This window comes from Anabrus simplex, chromosome 2 (genome assembly GCF_040414725.1).
Source record: "Anabrus simplex isolate iqAnaSimp1 chromosome 2, ASM4041472v1, whole genome shotgun sequence".
Taxonomy (NCBI): Eukaryota; Metazoa; Arthropoda; class Insecta; order Orthoptera; family Tettigoniidae; genus Anabrus; species Anabrus simplex.
Genome location: NC_090266.1, coordinates 64255812 through 64275812, shown reverse-complemented (window position 1 = coordinate 64275812; position 20001 = coordinate 64255812). Strand labels below are relative to the sequence as shown.

At 40.6% G+C, this 20001-nt stretch overlaps 1 protein-coding gene across 1 annotated transcript in view; it reads left to right on the top strand.

The window, feature by feature from the left end:
• LOC136863432 (pikachurin) overlaps positions 1-20001 on the top strand; it is a 1329416-nt gene that overhangs the window by 348853 nt on the left and 960562 nt on the right. The gene's annotated exons all lie outside the window — the stretch shown is intronic.

Sequence of the window (20001 nt, the reverse complement as noted above, 5' to 3'; positions counted from 1 at the left end):
CCCGGCATATGCCTCGGGCCAATCAATTTTACTAGAAAGGAGCTTCATTTACATTTCGCAATACCAGTCGAAGCTATAGCCTGGATAATAAGCTGTCTTTTACCCCTCGATACGCTGAAAACAAGCCACCTTGCAGATGAATCTACTACATGGGTCAAGTTATTCTAAGCACTTCCAAGCTAAATAGGTACACAATGTATATTCCATTTCATGTCTCGTTCGTTGTCTCCGACGTCTTAAATCCTAACGGGGGTTTCTTATCTCATTATGCGAAGTGTCCAATCAACACACTGAGAAACATGTGATGACTCCTGTTAGCTATTGAATCGGTGATGATCCGAGCCATTTATACAAAATATTTACGCCGTATTATTTTACGACACATCGCACTTAGTTAATCTAGGGTTCTTAAATCTACGTGATGCACCATAACCCCTTGTAAATAAACAGAAATGAAATATGGTTGCTCCAACCATGAAGAAATGTCTCCTATAAAACTCATCAAATAAAATGCTGTCATCCCGCTTAAATAGCATATTGGCGATCTACGTTACGTCTATATGCAAATTTACTTTGTATTTACACTAGGATACGGCATTACAAGTGATGAGCTTTAACAGCTTCATTTCAAGTAATACTAATCCCGTATTGACTATAATCAATCAATGAATATTCAAGATAAACTTAAATATTATAATTAAGCGGTCCGCCTATTCAATACAATATATAATTTATTATATCTAGTACATGTTTCGTCCCCTAAGGGACATCATTAGCTAATAATAAATTAACATTAATATATCAGAAATAAATATGAAAATTGGAAAGGCACCTAAAAATGTTTGACATTTAAAATAAGATCTTCGAAATTTTGTTAAAATTGTAAGTCATAGGACAGATAAAACAGTTAAATTGTCCATATTTCTCTTGTTGATGTTCTTGGAAAATACCAGTTTTGCTTATTAGCTGGTGATGTCCCTTAGGGGACGAAACATGTACTAGATATAATAAAGTATATATTGCATTGAATAGGCGGACCGCTTAATTATAATATTTAAGTTTATCTTGAATATTCATTGACTAGGATACGACATTCAAAGATACTAATAGTTGAAAATATACTCATCCTTTAGGAACCACGAACACAGCTTTACAGGAGGGCACACCCATACATTTACTCGGTCGTCATGATGCCTTCAGCGATGTGAAGTCCTTCGATGACCAACTGGTGAGTCACGCACATGACGGCTTGATCTCGTGCTGAAGTTCCAGACTATCTCTGCTACACAGGGCGAAATTTCCGGCAGGCAGCTAGATATTTTGTTCCCTCCGACGTTCTTGTAGACTCCTTATGTGTATGAGGGGAAGTTGCTTCATGTGAATGCGTTAGTTTACATACATCACAGATTAAATATGTGGTTGGATCTGCTCAATGACACGAGCACCCCAGCCTAATGACGGTTATGTCCCTGAAGTCCGACATCATTTCCTCCTCGCCTACCCATCCTTCTTACTGATAGTTACTCTAGGCCCTGAAGTTTCACTGGTACACTTAGAAATATCACTGGATACGCTACTACTGCGTTAACATTCTCATACTACATAACAACAATTCAGGCATACTCCACTGCACTTAGTTTATAAGTAGATATACTGCGTTAGGGATTTATCTGACTAGACACTGCCCTTATACATTGCCGATAATGGGCCACTCATACACCTTTCTAAATATTACAATTCCGTTTATGATACACTCGCTCCACGCAGTTAACTGAATACGTGCCTGTTTATGTGAATTGAGCCGTACTAGTTTAGCCATATATACGTGTGAGGCTCGATGCACGACCCCTCGTCACACGGACAACGATCATCACGGTTTCGTACCGTTTCTACTAAATTTGTTAGCGGCAAACTGTACCTTACACTGTACACGTAAATAGCTTAGTTAGATTGTGGTTACTTCCACATAAAATCACAGACTTTGATACGTCACTGTAATGCACTGTTCACACTTCAGAATGATTCCTTTACAAAGAACTCACACTCAAATCACGACGAGCTGGTAGCGAACTGACGACAAACTGAAATGAACTGATAATGTCTGTTTGGTAGCTCTGTCATACATAGGCAAGATGCCCTGAAGCTGGCAGAGGGGGAAGACACGCTCCCTTTCATAAAATGCGCTCCGGTGATATGTAACGCACAGTAACGAATTGGGTATCAAATTGTAGCTCCTGTGTTCCTGTTTTCTCTGAGTGAATCTTATTAAAATAGCTTCGTGGATTCTCAAGCAATCTTAAAAGCGTCCTTTGGTCTCTGTCGATGGGTGATGACGAGTGCTAGGGGAATCCTTAAGCTCGTTGCCACGGTTGAGACCCAACATCTGGTAACCATTAAGGCGCACCCTTATTACGGCGTAATTACCTCTCTTTCAATTATGTGGAACAATTCTCGGCTTCATAATTATGTGTAAAATTCTCTGATTCAAATAAATGTTGGCACGTAACTATCCGTTAAGTATTTTGCGCTTTATATTCATTATATGGTGAAAAACAGTTGAATTCGTCGAGTTGGCAGTGGTGAATGAATGAGGGAAATACGCTATAAAGTTAGTTCTTACGTTGGATGTCCTCCATGAGCTCTGCTAGTGACCTAAACTCTCTTCCACGTGATAACGCGCCTCTCTTCATCTCGCTCGCGGTTGGAGTGAGAAAACTTCAAGTACAAGCACTACTGCAATGCCTTGCTGCTAATTACCGACAACTAGAGTTGGGTCGCGCGAGTCAGCGTACTGTCATTCGTGTCCCGGAGCGGGTGGAAAAATCTTAACTTGGACAATTTTTATCGTAGAATGACGCGGAGAACGGTTTATTTCATCTCCTGGTTATCATGACATACTATAGGTGTTGTGAACGGTCACGGTGTATAGTTTCTCTTTTTTTTTTGAAAATCTTATTGATTGATTAAGCATGGTCGAGTATTGTGAAATATTTTTTCCAGTGCTGAAGGAAAGTGGAAATATTTTTTGAACGTATCATATTCTACTCCATCTTTTGTACATGCTCTTCTCTGAGCTGTTATGCCAGGACTGCGTCACGCAATGCTGTTGGTCTCACCGGTAATTTTCAGAAAAGAAACCAGTCATTCTGTCATTCATTAAATGATTTTCCAGGTATTTTATAATAAAGGGGAAGGTGATAGTATGGGACAAACTTTTTTCTATGTCAATAACTCACAATATACCGGTGGTCCACCAGCCCCTTGCGATCCAATTTTATGCATGCCTTCACATTTACTACAATTCTGAAAGACATCGGTCCCTCTCCTTAAACCGGAGTAATATAACGAGTTGTGTATTTACGGGCTCGAAGACAGCAGGAATCGTGAGCACCACTATAAATTCAGTTCAGTAATTTTTATGCTAGTTGCCTGGGATGTAAGTTTGCATACTTGGTAGCTTCCAAGGACTGATTTGTTTATTTGACTCTGTAAAAGACCGTATGTATCGTGGTATTAGGTATGGTGCTGGGTTGGACGAGGACGAGGATGAGGAAATGATGGTCTCTGGCCAGTTAGCTACGTCGTACATGTTCCAAGCTTTCTAGACCCCAGGTAAGGCAAAGTATGCCCCATTGGAAAGTTAACAATATGCGATGGCAGGTAAATATGTAGCTGCGCGAACTCCTTTCCTTCGAAGGAATTCACAACACAAAGTTTATTCACTGCCTCGAGATGTATTTCAGCGACGAGTATGTAGATATGTTACTTATCTATGGAGAAGCTAGACAGAATGCATATCAGGAACAACGCCTGTAGCAAGAACGCTATCCGGATAGATGACAATCGACGGGCATGACGTTTCGGAGTGTGGAAAGATACCTGCGGGATACTGCATCCCTGGGAAGGACACGGCCTGTTCGAGATCATCCCGTGACGTCTACTTACAGTGAAGAGGTCGTGTTTCACTCTAATCGGCTTAACTTTCATTCCAGCACACGGGCCATTGCACAGGAAACGAACGTCATCTGAGTGTCTATGATGTGGATATTGTATACCAACCGGTTTCACCCGTACCATGTACACTTAAACTAGGAGCTCCATGGTCATGATTTCGATGCACTGGTGGCGTTCTTTCGAAGGATCCTACAGCATGTGGACAATGATCCTGATTTACTAGCGACTATCTTATTTACGGACGAAGCACTATTCCTCAACAATGGAACCGTTAATCACCATAATATGCATTACTGGAGTTTGGACAGTCCCCATTGGGTGCGATAGACAACTTTTCAAGTACAGTGGGGCATGAATGGATGGTGTGGAGTCATGGGTGATCTCCTCATCGGTCCCCATTTCCTACAGGGCCATCTGACCAGCCAATGCTATCTGCGGTTTCTCCAAGATGAACTACCACCGTATTTGGAACATGTGCCACTCCTTGACCGCTGCAGGATGTGGTTTAAACATGACGGAGCTCCATCGCACGGGGCGGTAGACGTCCGGAACCATCTCCATGCGACGTATCCTGATATGGATAAGAATGGAAGGACCTGTCCCCTGGCCCCCCAGATCGCCCGATCTTACGCCCTTGGATTTTTTTCTGTGGGAGCATGGTAAACAACTGGTGCATGCAAGGCAGCCGGCCAGTCCTTGTCACCTTAGGCAGCTCATCACTGAGGCATTCCGATCCATTTCGCCCCAGAAATTTTTCATCGGGCCAGACGGCCCTTGCAACTTCGCGTGCAGCTCTGGATCAACCACGGAGGTCGTCAGATCGAGCGTTAAACGACGTGGATAACTGAAATCCTGTCACATGTTCCCTAGACTCCATCAACCCAGATCCATACCAACGGCCCTTTACAGGGTCGAAAAACAAATAAGTCTGTGAAAAATACCGTTATTAAGTAACCGGTGTACAACCTTGCCACATCCCAGGCAACTAGCTTAAAAAAGTACTTGCTTGGGACTTGAACCCGCTAACCCTCGAGTACTGTCAACTATCACACATCCTAACGCGCGCTAGCCGTGTGAGTTACTGCGACATTTGACCTACGGCGCCCATTTCACAGCCTATACCAGGGCTGCCACAACGAGGCTCGCGAGCCGCATGCGGCTCTTGAGTCAGTCTTGTGCGGCTCTTGACACCAACCTTAGAGTAAAATTAAATGATATAATTAATGGAATCTAACGACATCCCTCGGCTGGCGGCAGTCAGTAGCATTGATGTGTGGCTTAACGTTATTAGCGCTATAGGTCAGTGGTAAGACATGGGAGGCGAAGATAGTTCCGGCGCCTTCCATTTGAAAGTGCTTTGGGTGGGAGAGTGTGTCAGTGAGCCAGTGTCGTGAGGTGAAGCCAGCTGCGTTCACGTATAGGCACGCGACTGGCTTCACCTCACAACACTGGCTCACTGACACACTCTCCCGCTCAAAGCAATATCTTCCTTGTAAAGATATTTCTGAATTGGCCCAGACTGTATTTAGCTTGCATAGCAAGTTGCAGATTTTTGGGAAAGACCTTCAGACTAAAACATTTTCTCACTTCAAATGTGTGAAGAAAATTACTGAAAGCCTTCCTGACGTTCAGTTGGAAACTGATGATTACATGAGTAAAATGTCTGGCCTTGCTGAAGAAATCAATGGCAGATTTAATGATTTGTGATCACTGAAACCTTCATTTTCATTCCTGGAAAATCCCCTTTCTGTTGATGTTGTGGGCGATGGCAGTCCTGTTTCATCAACAATAACAAAGGATACAGCAGCTGTAGAGTTGGAGCTACAAGAACTGCAAGAGGACAAAGGACTAAAAGGACTCAAACGAAGTGGCATTTCTACCATAGAATTTTGGAAGAATGGTCCAGAAGAAAAATACACACTAACTAAAGAGTGTGTCAAAAGATTAATCTCAATCTTTGGAACTACTCATGTGTGTGAATTACTGTACTCAACGATTAAATTCATTAAATCTACATATCGATCTGAACGAACTGATGAACATTTAAGTGAACTTGTGCGAACTGCGCTTACCAATTTCTAGCCAGATTTCAAAAAACTAACAGCAAAAATGAACACTGAAAAAAAGCACTTCTCAAAAGTGAAATCTCATTCCTCGATGTGCACCTGAAAAATAATGTTCTGTGTAGTGTAGGAAATAAATGTTCCTTTATTGGTTATAAAATGAAAAACTTGTCTTCATTTTATAAGCTCTTTTCTAAACATACTCCCAATCTTTTGTCTCCTAAATTTGCGGCTCCCGAAGTAAGGTTAGTGGCCACCCCTGGCCTATACAGTACTCTCTGTTTGCGCGTCCACCTTCTGTTAGAAAGTACGTGTTCTACGTATCTGTGCTCGTTTTAGTGTTCATTCGAGGTACCCACATTGAATTAATAGTGGTGCTCACGATTCCTGCTGTCTTCTAGCCCGTAAACACACATCTCGCTATATTACCTATGTTTAGGGAGAGGACCGATGTCTTTCAGAATTGTAGGAAATGTGAAGGGATTCATAAAACTGGATCGCAAGGGCTGGCGGACCACCCGGTATACGTTATACAGAGTAACTGACAGTAAATCCCAATCTAAATATCATTTTACTTCATTCCTCCAAGAAAGTAAATACCAAATTACAAATATTTATCGTCATTTTTTTTTTAAAAAGTAAACATTCTGCAAATATGAGCACTAAGAATTTGAGGTTGAAATATGGGACACAGAGCGAAATTCTGTTTCAATGTAGCATTACTGTAAATTTGTACTTAACGAATCTATAACATAAAAATGTATATTTATTATTATAATACCACATTTTTCAGTCTTTCAAACTTTCCTTGACTGTGTTTCTTTTGCATTTTTTTAAATTCACAACTGTCATAACAAGAAGTGTCAAAAGGAAAATACACCAGAATTATTTAAAGAAACAAAATGTCTATGTGCAGAGATCACAAATAAAAGCAGCTTGTTCACATGCTGAGCAATCCACATGAGGCCATCTGCTACAAACTGTGCATCTAATCCATATTACTCCCACTTTCGGGTCCTTAAACTTCTCACTATAGAGGACGCAATCTGCATTATCTTCTCCTCGTGTTGAGTCTTCAGGAGGAAGGGATAATTCTGATTCCCCGGATGATACGGACACGTCAGTGTCTTCCGAGTCAGAAGATTCTTCTCTGTATGGAACTCATCTTTCTGCATGCAGAGATTGTTGTTGTGGCTTATGTCTACTTTTTGTCTTCCTCTTCAATGTAAGCGAGTTTCCATTTGAAGTTGATTTTTGCCAGCTTGAAGCGCTAGAAGTGTTATTCGAAGTCATCTGGTATCCTGATGTCTAAGTCTTGCATTTTGATGGGCATCATTGGGATTCTTCTTTTCTCCATAAATTTTAAGTGCATTCTTGTAAGGTAAACCTGTGATCACTGTGGCTGCTGATGCATTTCGTCCCCTGTTACTAGTCTTTTTCTTCAGAATGGGAACAGGTGCAATATCCTGAGGACTAACATAATTGGTCTGTCCACTGTGATCTGTTCTTGGTTGAACTCGAGTTTGCTGGTCATTATGATTAAGATCATCATCTTAATCATTTGAATAAATCACTGCTATTTCCTCCTCTTCCTTGCCCTTGTAATCAATGAAATCAGATTCTATGAAAACACTCTTGTCCAGAGAATAAATCCCTGTGACTTTGAATCCACTGCCAACAATGTCACCTGTCTGAGTTTTCAGGTAGGTATTGCCAAAACAGTCAGCACTGTCATATGGTGTAAACGGACGCTGAATTGCACGCAATTTACTTGGGACACATTTACTCTAATAACTCTTCAGGGGCCGCATAAATGTTTTATCCAGAGTTTGCAACTTGTGACTTGAATTAGGTGGCTAACTCACAATTGTCACGTGATTTACTCTTGCCCTTGTTATGACCTCCAGGTTACGTGTATGGGAGAAATGTCCGTCAAGAATTAAAAGTACAAGTAATTCTGCAGAATTTTTGATTTTGTCCAAAAAGTGATAAAACCATTGAGTGAAGAGTTCAGTTTGCACCCAGAAAGAAGGGTGATAAGCTCCAATTGCTCCAGGTGGAGCACCTCTCATTAGCTGATCGCTCCAGTTCACACGTAGGTATATTCTCATAGGTGGGATGAAAGTGACACCTGCTCCCATTGAAGCTATTACTGTCACAAGGGCAACTCTCTCCGCGGAGGTAAGTGCTCCTATTTGGCGTTTCTCCATTAGGTCAATAATTCTGAGTATTTTGCTTTGAACTAAACCTGGTCTTGTCTCGTCCTCCTTAACAAATTTAACAGCCAGATAACCAAACTTACCATACAACATTTCAAGAATGTCATAGAAACAGTCAAAAATTGCTCTGGTGAAACCAATAGCTCGAGCAAAAGAGGTACCGGTAGGTTTTCTTACGGAGATCACACTTTGTAGCGGTTCATGAAGTGGTCGAACCATGCACCGCCAGCCATTCCGCTTGAAAATGGATGATCAATTCTATTTCTTACACATAATTAGAAAGCTATTCTTCTTACACCATTTCTTGTCAAGCCGTAAACTGTTTTCTCCATCTGCAATAAATATAGCACCAGGTCATTTTCTATCTCAGGAGGCAAAATAAGCTTTCGTCCTACTTTACTGAAAGTTACTATATCTCTTGAAGTTTCAGTCATTAATGCTAAATGATGCAATGTAGATCTTGGAAACTTGGTAATGATTAGCAGCTTGTCGTACACTTAATAATTTTTTCTCACGGCTCTAACTGCGGCTTTCATGTCCCCTTATCCCACTTCTTACGAATTCTCTTCGGTGAATGCCCCAACTTCATCCTTGGCATCTCTAACTAGCGAGTGGTCGAAAGCTGCACACATAAACATTGTGGTTGTAATAAGGGACATGTCTGTCCCATAATGCCACCAATTGCCTAGGAGTGTTTAACCTTAAGATATTCGAACGTACATTTATTCCCCGGGCAAAACACATAACAGATATAAAGCTACGACTATCCGCTGTACATTAGCAGAACTGAAATAGTTGTACCTTACCTAATCACTGAAGAACAGAAGCTGAAATATCCAACTGAAAAACCTTTTAACTAGTTGAAAATCCTAACCCTCCTCTCACAACAACAGCTCCCAAGCGACTGATGCACTACGTTCTCTGACAAGGCTGCCTAGGATCAGAAACAAAACAGCGCCACCGCAATATGTTCGCACCATTAGAATAGCTGGAACTGATGTGTCCCATTTCCCAACCCGGTTCGTTTCAGCAGACTACAAAAATTATAGGTTATATCATGTACTAGGTGATAATATGGCTGAGACTGACAGTTTTGTGATTTGACCGTGTTCAATGAAGTTTGGGAATTCCATTTTATTACGTATAAAAGTCAGTGGTTGTGGATATTAGTATAGACCCGTGTTTGTCCAACTCTTACTGCTTACAGTACACCATATTTTGTGGCGAGTCCCCGCGATACACATCCATACTATGCTAGAGAATCGGTCCCTGGTATGAAATTAGTACGCTGAATCTATATATGGTATGTTAAAAAGTCAACACTTTTCATCGGAGAATTTCACCATCAGTAATTAAAGTCATTAATTGAACATTTTGTAATATTATCTCAAGTTTATTCTACTGTAAAGTTTAAAGGCCACCAAATACACCAGAGCACATTTTAGCAAACTTCTACACCCGTGTCGTGTATGCGTATCAGTATAAACGCAATTATAATTTAGTCTGTGCTTGTCAAATTTTAACATCAAACTTCATATTTTCTCTCATATTAGGTAGTACACTTCAAACATTGGTTCAGTTTAATCGTATACCTGCCTATTCATTGGAAGCAAAATGGAAGGAAAACGGCTTAACAGAACTTCTGGAAACTCGGTATGTAAGTTCAGGGGTAGCTGGATCTACAGTGTATTATCTGATAAATACGCAGTGGTTCAGCATTATTCAAGGAGACAGGACAGAAAATTTCAAAATTCTCCGTTAATACGAGGGCAACTTTCTTTTTGCACAGGATTGCGGGATCTACTTGACAGATGAGCGTGGGGAGGCTAAGGAGCTGTGGAATGTACGCATAATGCAGATTAGATTTACCATGTGTGGGATATACAGCGAGGAAACTGCCAGCCATGAAATCCTTGTGCTACATATTTTCAGAGAGCAGAATAACAGTTTTGGCAAACCCTAAAAGTAGTCCTCCAGATTGCCCGCAGCTCGCTGAAAACGATGCGACACCTCACCATGAGTGGATTTTGCAGTCTCATGTTCCTCATCGCTGACAATGTCCTCTGGTGTTCCGAACTATCTCCCAGGAAATGGTTCTTTCACTTAGGTATGAGGTCAAAATCGCACGAAGACGGGTCCGGTGAGTATGGCGGCTGTTCCAGTACTTCCAACGCTGAAGTTTTCAAAGTACAGCCTCTTGTGTGTGTGGTCTGAAATTTTCACTTGTTTGGGCTTGTAACCCAAGTAGTGTCCATCTTCTGTCCAGGTCAGTGCACTGTGTAATTACAGCACGTGACTCATCGGTCCGCACACTAACTGGTCTCCCTTACCGTTGCACGTCTGAGCTCGTTTCACGCCCGGGCTGAAATGCTGCTGCCTATCTCGCAACGGTTAGGTACGGGAGGAAATTACTCCACACAGCGGCCACAAGCTCTCTGTGACAATCTTCAACATTGCGACCCAGACGAATGGTTACTTTGATGTAGGCACGCTGTTTGTGCCTCGTCACATCCATTCTGCACGGAGCCTGGCTCATTACTGCATTTCTATTGCCCTGTGCATGGTACCTGTCCAACGCACCGCCATCTCGGCTGTGCCCATGTACCATGAGTGACATATTCTCCAGGACACATGGCCACTGTACAGTAGGACCGTGCAAATATGAGCAAAAACAGTTGCCATGACTTATGCCCCAACTCGAGTATTAGCTGCATCGAAAAACTGTACATGACTAACGTAGAAAATGCAATTTCCGATCTTCTAAATCTCCTACATTTTTTGGTATACGAGCACTTGTGACGAAAATATTAACGAATTTAGATGTTTAACGCGAAGTACAACGCCGAGCATTGTTGACTTGGAAATCTTGTTTAGGCGTCATGGTAATGAGTTAAATAGAAGAATGAGGAAGAAATGGAATCCCTAACTGTCTGTGGGTTGCAAAACTTGGGTGAACTAATACTGCTGACCTGCAAGGAAACAGTGTGATGGGCTAATGTGGTTGAAGCCCCTAAAATTGATCAACACTAACATTACTCTGACGGTAGCTGTTCGCTGAAAAATGATATGTATCCTTGGTTCTCATTCATATCCGATAGATGACAGTACTTTTGCAATAATTGTTAAATCTGAACGACAGATAGAACATCTAGTTCAAAATATGAATGACTAATAACTAAATATTTTTACACATCCATATCCAATTGTTCTTTGTGTGATACTTTCTTTATGAAAAAGTGGAATAGATATGCTAGTAATTTAAGTTACAAAACACTTTAAGTCGTTTTGTAGACTAGAAGGACAACTAGGAAATGCTAACGGAAGGGAGGTATGTGGGTTAATGTAGATATAGGCTGCAATATTTACGTAAGAGTAGATAGCATAATAGCAGACTCGCTGAAACCGGCATTAAAATGGTATTCAGTATGTGTCTATCCTCTTCATATTCAATCATACCACGGAGACTAGGTTTGCTTTATTTTCATTGGTTGTTTGCTGGCGCAGTATTACCAAACCTCAGGACTAGTCCTGCCTTGATTCCCTTTACTTTCAACAGCGTTATCTAAAATCGCGTAAAATTTTACAGAGCACCAACACAATTTCGTCAAGGCTTTCACTAGTCTGCCTTCCAGATTACGCCGTTGACGCCGTAAGTTAAAATAAAGCCCTAACAACAGCAGTCAAGAGTTCATTCGTAATTTCATCTAACTTTACCTTCAGAATATTCTTCGTATGGTTAAGTGTCTTTCAAGCAATGTCTTATAATATTTGTCTTGTTCCAAAGAGTCTTATGAAATGCTCGCGTTGTGTTTAAACTGATGCGTCTGTATAAGCTCTCAGCTCAATAGCAACAATGAGGAAGGGAACTGCGAGCCACCCTCGTCGCTTGACACTCCTATAGTAATGGAACTGTAGCTGATGTCTTATATGTGCTTGACACGAAGCCATATCATTACCCCCACGTACCTAATACATTTCCACGATAATTTGGGGGAGAATTCCCGACAGTCCGCATCACGCAATAAAGTAATTCATTACAACGCGGTGAAAACTTACGGGACGGCGCAAGGAACTTTGTATAGCTTCTGGCGACAGCAAGCTCCGATGTTATCAACTTCAAACCTAATATTTCTGACCTTTTGAGGAAAGCTAGGGAGTGTCACTTGTATTCTTAACAGAAGTGCTCAAAGGTGAATATTAATGTGTTCTACTTTATCTCTTCTGAATGTGATGTAAAACTTATATTTTCCAATATTGTGAACAAATGAGAAGCTTGCTTCCAAGAGGTACCAATTCCAAAAAATTCAAAATTGATATGATGGTGGAATACATACAGTATATTGGCAGGGAGATCCATGATATGAAACATAAAGAGAAAGTCAAAAAGGCCCAAATCCATGTCAAACAAGGCGTTGAGAATCGCTTTTGATGGAAAAAGGTCACCAAATCCGACAGGGTGACTTGGCCAAAATATAACGTACCCATTCAAACAATGAGGAGCCATTTCCAGGGCACGCGACCAACAGTACCAAAACACTTTACATTGTAGTGTCCTATGATTTCCTTTTATATATACTGTATGTTCCTTCACCGTAAATAAGTAACTTTGATCACTGTGTTTTATATACATACAGTTTTCTGACGACTGCAGTGGAATTTATGCCTTTTAGATGGAAGTGTTTAAGTTTCAGTGCCAAAAAGTACAAATCCATCCTTTTTTCTCAAATATTTCTTAAACTACGAAGTTTTAACAGAAATACTTTGTATTGCAATGAATACATTCTATCTAAACACAAAAAAGCGATAACAGGAATGTTCAATAGAAACTCTGAGCTGTTTTCCTCTCTCATGGAAAATTTCACATTTGGATTTGGTACCATTTAGTAAAAAGCTTGTCAAATGTGCAACTGCCAGTGTTTGTGGGTTAAATGGTGAATGGATAAGAATCAATCACTCAATCAAACAATCAATCAATCAATCAATCAATCAATCAATCAATCAATCAATCAATCAATCAATCAATCAACAGCTTTGTTACCGACGTTGCAGATTCACTATCAATTGATCACCTAGTTCTTCTGAAATTATTTCGAAGACCTTGGAAATTAATCGAACATTTTCCTTGATAAATGATACCATTCCCGTATTCCTCTTCCGGTTGTTGTTTGTTTGGGTCATCAGGCCATAGACTGGTTTGATGCAGCTCTCCATGCCACCCTATCATGTGCTAACCATTTTATTTATACATACCTGCTGCATCCCACACCTGCTCTACTCTGCTTGTCATATTCATACCTTGGTCTACCCCTAACGTTATTACCCCCTACACTTCCCTCAAAAACCAATTACACAAGTCATGTGTGTCTTAACATGTGTCCTAACATTCTATCTCTTCTTCTCGTCAAATTTAGCCACAACGATCTCCTCTCACAAATTCGATTCAGTCCCTCTTCATTCGTGATCCGATCTATGCATTTCACCTTCAGCATTCTTCTGCAGCACCGCATTTCAAAAGCTTCTATTTTCTTTCTTTCTGAGCGAGTTATTGTTCATGCTTCAATTCCATACAATACCACGCTGGTTTCTCCTAAAGCAGTCAGTAATTCAGAGGGAATGCCATCAATTCCAGGTGCTTTGCTCCTATTTAGGTCACTCAAAGCTCTGTCGAATTCTGACCTCAAAATTGGGTCACCCATTTCATCAGCTTCAACAGCCTCTTATTGTTCCAGAACCATATCATCTACGTCGTTACCATGATACATCTCGTGGATATGTTCCTGCCATCTTTCTGCCTTGTCTTCTTTCCCTATAAGTGGTTTTTCATCTGATCTCTTAATATTCATACACCTAGTTTTCCTTTCTCCAAAGGTTTCTTTGATTTTCCTGTATCCAGCATCTACTTTTCCTAGGACCATAAATCTTTCAACATCCTTGCACTTCTCTTTCAGCCATTCTGTTTTGGCTGCCCCGCACTTCCTATCCACTTCATTCTTTAATCGCCTGTATTCCTTTCTACCCTCTTCATTTTTCGTATTCTTGTATTTTCGTCCTTCATCGATCGGGTCTAGTATCTCTTGAGTTATCCATTGATTCTTAGTTGATCTTTCCTTTCTTCCTAACATCTATTCAGCAGCCCTACTGACCTCATTCTTCCTGACTGTCCAATCTTCTTCTACTGTGTTTCCTTCAACCTTTCCATTTAGTCCTTGTGCAACATGTTCCCTGAAACAATCCTTCACACTCTTTTCTTTCAACTTTTACTCTTCTTAAACATTAATATTTGCCCCAATTCCAACTTTATCTTCATATTATATTTCCTACACTTGGAAGCTCCACTCACACTTATTCGTCTACTAATGTCATTCTTCGCCATATCTCCAGTGACAGCTCGGAACATTCCGCCTAGTCGAGCAGCTCTCTCCTTTCTTCCAAGTCTTCCCAGCATTAAGCTTGCAACATTCTAGTAACAATAATATTTTGTTCAAACCGTGCTACTTACCTTTGACCTTCCTCAGTTCTCGTATCAAGGAATCCTGGTGTTGGTCCTATGCACTGGAACCATAGGCCCTACTCTAGTTGGGGTCTCACCAGGCATACATAATCGCTCTCCTTTAAATTCTTACTACAGCCCCTAAATACACTCGTAACCATATGAAGAGAATCTGTAACATTCATTGCTTCGAAATATCGGACGTAAAAAACTTGCGTTGCCTTTCCTGAACTTTTACATTAACTAGGGTTTTGGCCGATGACGAAATTTCCACAATTTAGTCACTCCGGTTCACATGGCTCATTACGTCTTTATCTGTGTTCTAAAAAACAACTCGAAAAATATCTATTTTTATTACGAGTAAGAGGTGGAAATGCATGGTGAAAATCCTGATAGTTTCTGTATCCACAACTATTCAGTTAAATTACTGTGGGGTTTGCTAGAACTAAAGTTTTTGGAGTGATGTTTGCCTTATGCATGATTACGGGTGGAAATGCTTCAGAACAAGGTAGTTAAATGGACGCGAAGTGTAATCAATGGAACTTTTATTTTGTGTGCGCTTTGCCTGTGTTTTTACCGCGTTTCCAATTAACTGTTTACGATTAATTAAGTACTAGTAGATAATGAAGTATTATGGCGCTTTGATTACACTCTACAATTCTTACAATTTTCAGTTTTATCGGAGGGGTGAGATGTATCCATCGAACATTTTGTACTCGTAGATTGATCAATTTTGATACATTTTCAACGATAATGCCTTAATAACCGACCGTACGTGAAAGAGCATTAAACACGTGACATGGTATCACTGGTCCAGAGCAAGTTTTCTGGATTATCATTAAGTTATTTCCAGTACCGGTATGTGATTCATGGTTGAACCTTTCATCCTTTAGACTTGTAAATCAATGATACTTAAATTTATGTATTAAATGTTATTATCAGGACATTATATCAATTCTATCACAATTATAAGTATACCACGGAATTTACTAACGAAAAATCACTATCACTTTGAAAGTCATAATGTAATATCAATGATTCCTGGTCAATGCGCTCCCGCAACTATCATTCTATTATATTACGTACGCTAAACTTTACTTTAGTTCGCATAAGTCCCTCTGTCTAGTCGGGGTGAGTAGCCCAGATTGTGGTGCTGACCTTCTAAGCCCAGCTTGGCAGAATTGATCCTGGCTCAGTCTTCAGGTATTTAGAGGTGACCTAATACGTCGGACTCGTGTCGGTAGATTTACTGGAGCGTAAAAGAACTCATGCGAGAAGAATTATGGCACCCCGATGTCTACGGACGCGGTGGAATCAGTAGTGAAACATTACTATTATTATTACTATTATTATTATTATTATTATTATTATTATTATTATTATTATTATTATTATTATTATTATTATTATTATGTGCTTGCCTAGGGAAATATTTAAAAATTGTTCAATTTATCGCGTGGAAAACCACGATATAAGGCTGTACTCATGATATGGTGCTACTAACGATGAATTCTTTCCGATACTCGAGGAATGTGTAACCTTCTTCTCTTTCGTGTGTTGTATCCGCTCGTATTAACAATCTTCTTTTGTTTTTATCGGATGATGCTCGAAACAGTTCGAAGGTATCGTTCACGTCATTTCTTCAGATTACTTAGCTACAATGTTCTTCTTTTACCTAATATCGCTTGGCCTGGACCTGCCCTGTGTGATGATGTACGAGAAATGTTGGTTATCTTGGTATATCATAGCATGAGACAATATTCCAGCGTGTGCTTCTTGATGTTTTGCACTCTTTCCTTTGGTTTAATCATACGCCCCAGCCCTTCCACATTTCTCACTTTATCAACCAAGATAATTCGCAGTATGCGTCTACTAAACCACTTTTCAAATCCTTAAAGCCTTTTTTTTTTTGCATGTGTGTATTATCTACCAGCTCTTTACTCCATAGAACACGGTGGAGAAGTTGTGAAGTAACTGACAAGCTTGATTTTCAAATTTGAGCTTAAGGTGTTATTACTATGTACATTACTCGTTCTGAGGAATGTCCGGCTCCATGACTAAATGTTTAGCGTGCTGGCCTTTGCTCGTAGAGGTCACGGGTTCGATTCCCGGAAGGGTCGGGAAATTTTCCCATCATCGGTTAATTCCATTGGCACGGGGGCAGGGTGTATATGCCATCTTCATAATTTCTTCCTCATCACGATGCGCAGGTCGCCGACGGGAGTCAAATCAAGAGACATGTTTCTGGCGAGCCAAACATCTCCTCGGACACTCCCGACTCTAAAGCCATACGCCATTTCATTTCATTTCATTTCATTTCATTTCATTTCATCCTAAGAAATGTGACTCTGGTTTTCTGTATCCCGGTTTCCACATTGAAACCATTTTGTTTACTACCTTATGGCCTTTTTTTGATGAAATGTGTAATTCTACGTCATTGTCTTCTTATGGAAGGTGTATCTGATAGATACGCAAACCTTTATTTCTTGGAGCATTGCATGAGCAGTTGAGATATTCATTCTAATGATAAAGACATTCTATAATAATACTGGTATTCTGAAATGCGTGAATATTTTGACTATCCAATCTCATTTATTTGTATTTAATATGAAACCAGTGTAATTCAATTTTTTAATAATTAAGACAAACGTGCCTTTTTTACATCATGGACTACAAATGATTATAATTGGTCCGTCGTCGTTCAACCACATTGTTAATGCCGTATTTTAAGAGGGGGCGAGTAGAAAGAGATGTTATTTTCTACAAGTCATTTTATTTCTTATATCGAAAATCTATCTCTGAACATAATAAAGAGTTCACAATCTGGCAAGGTACCTGAACATAGGAAAAAATTTCTCAAGCCGTGTAATCCAATGACCGTGTAAGTATTACTGAATGAGGCTCTCCTCCCAATATTTACAACTGATTCTCCCACGTGATGTAATAACTTCCGCGCAGCATATATGCCAAATCTGAATTGTGGACAATTGTTATCGATCCCTGCTCGTGCTTATACTCCACTGTTGTTTAAGACGTGAGCACATCCTTGAAATACTTACCTTTCACAGGATCTTAGGATCAATAGCCTTACAGCCCAAGAGCGCATATACAGTACAGTCCAGTTAGTTGAAAACAGAATTTCTCCCCTCGTGCTTCATTACACTGTATTCAAAACAAATTAGGCAGCTTTGATCATATTAAAGCAGTCATTCGTGTAAGATTCATGTGTTGTGGAGAATCGCAGAGGGAGAATCTACAAGTCAATGTGATGATATCTTGTATGAATCCTGGAAAACCAATTTATTCAAATTTGCAAGAAAAGAATGAGTTTGTAACTACTTAAACATATGAAAGTTTTTACCCAATATCCGGGACATTATGAACTCCACATCGACATCACGTCTTAAAAATCAGTCAACTAGGGAGTAGCTTCTAGTGGCACTCAGTCCTGGAAAATATTTTGTTTCTGGTGAAGTGTTGATTGCAACATTATTCCCTGATGTTTCAGAGACAATGTACTGCCAGATATTATTTTCAAGGAAAAGACATAGACTGATCAGATATCTTTCCAACTGTTACTTAAGCTATGAGCGGATCAGTGGCAGGTTATCGGTGAAGGCCAAACCTCACATGAGAACAATGGAAATATAGAGCACATTATAATGTAATCATCTAGCACATTGTCTCATTTACAAAACTTGAAAGCAATGAGAAAAAACGTCGCACGTATTTCTGAGAACAAGGCATCGGTGACTGACCCTGCAGCCCAGGCCCTGCGTTCCACTCCTATCGCCTCACATCGCGCGGCTTTCTGCTGTATGTCCGCTAGGTGCAGGGACCGGGTCTGCTAGGCTTCGCTCCGTCAGATCGCTACTGCTAACGAACAACCATGGGTTACGCATCGTATATACTTCCTCACATCTCATACTTATGACTTCATTCCCGTTTACTTCTACATCCTTGTAAAAAGACACTGCAGGGCTTCTGTTATAGGAGTAATATAGTTTTCTATTTACAGGCAATGAAAATCCACAGCCTGTTTCCAATCATTTGACCGGGTCAGGAATTTAATGAATGAAGCCCCCTTCTAGAAGCGAGGTTGGGAATTGAACCGGCTGCCGAAGCCTGTCGCACTCCTCTGGGGCATGATTAATGAATGATTAATGAAATGAAAATATATTGGAGAGTTTTGCTGGAATGACAGATGACGGGGGAAACCGGAGTACCCGGAGAAAAACCTGTCCCGCTTCCGCTTTGTCCAGCACAAATCTCACATGGAGTGACCGGATTTGAATCACGAAACCCAGCAGTGAGAGGCCTGAGCAGCGGAGGATCACTTTTACAGGTAGACCTGCTAAAATGAAATGCAATCTTTCGGGTTTAGTGTTCTGTTCTGTTGGTTGACATCGAACATTACTTATAATTATTAATAATAATAATGCATGGCATCTGTATAGGCTTGGTGGTGACCTAATGAGGATTAAAAGAATGGCGAAGACGACATAAACACCCAGTCCCCAAGCCGCGGGAATTTATAGTACGAGGGTGTCGAGTCTAAAAATTGAACCGGGGCCATCGGACCAAATGCAAGCATCCTATCCATTTAGCCACAAAACCGAACTTGAATTTGTTAAACCTTACGCTACCATCTCCAGTGATCATGTGTTGATTATTGACAGTAGCAGAGGCCAGGGCAGTAGCTTGTGAAGCAGCCTTGACAACGTCACTGGAGCTGGTGATCGTTGTGAACAGCATGAATTTTCGTCAGTTTGTTTAGGAATCGCTAATGCAATGAAGATAGGCTACTGAAGGTCAAGAATGATTAGCTTCCTTCCTTCCTTCCTTCCTTCCTTCCTTCCTTCCTTCCTTCCTTCCTTCCTTCCTTCCTTCCTTCCTTCCTTCCGTCCTTTCTTCCTTGCTTCCCTCTCAGTCCCAGCCTTTTTTCTACACCGTTGCCGTCAAAAAGCCTATTTGAGATGGTACGACGTTAAACCTCTGCAGAATAATTAGTTTCGTGAAGATCGTACGTATCCTCAAAATACACGACTTTCATGGTTTCCAAGCGTTCTGGTGCATTTGCAACTTCACAGTGGTCCTTTTTGTTCCTCGTCGACGAAGTGTAGAGTATGATAAAGATATATGTGAGCAGTCATTGTCTATTGCAGTCCATCATACATGAAATTAGATTCTGCAGGAAAAGATCAGGTGCTACATTGACTAAAACCACAGCTGTCCCGTTTCGACAGATTGTGCTGGAGGGAGGAGCATGGCACAT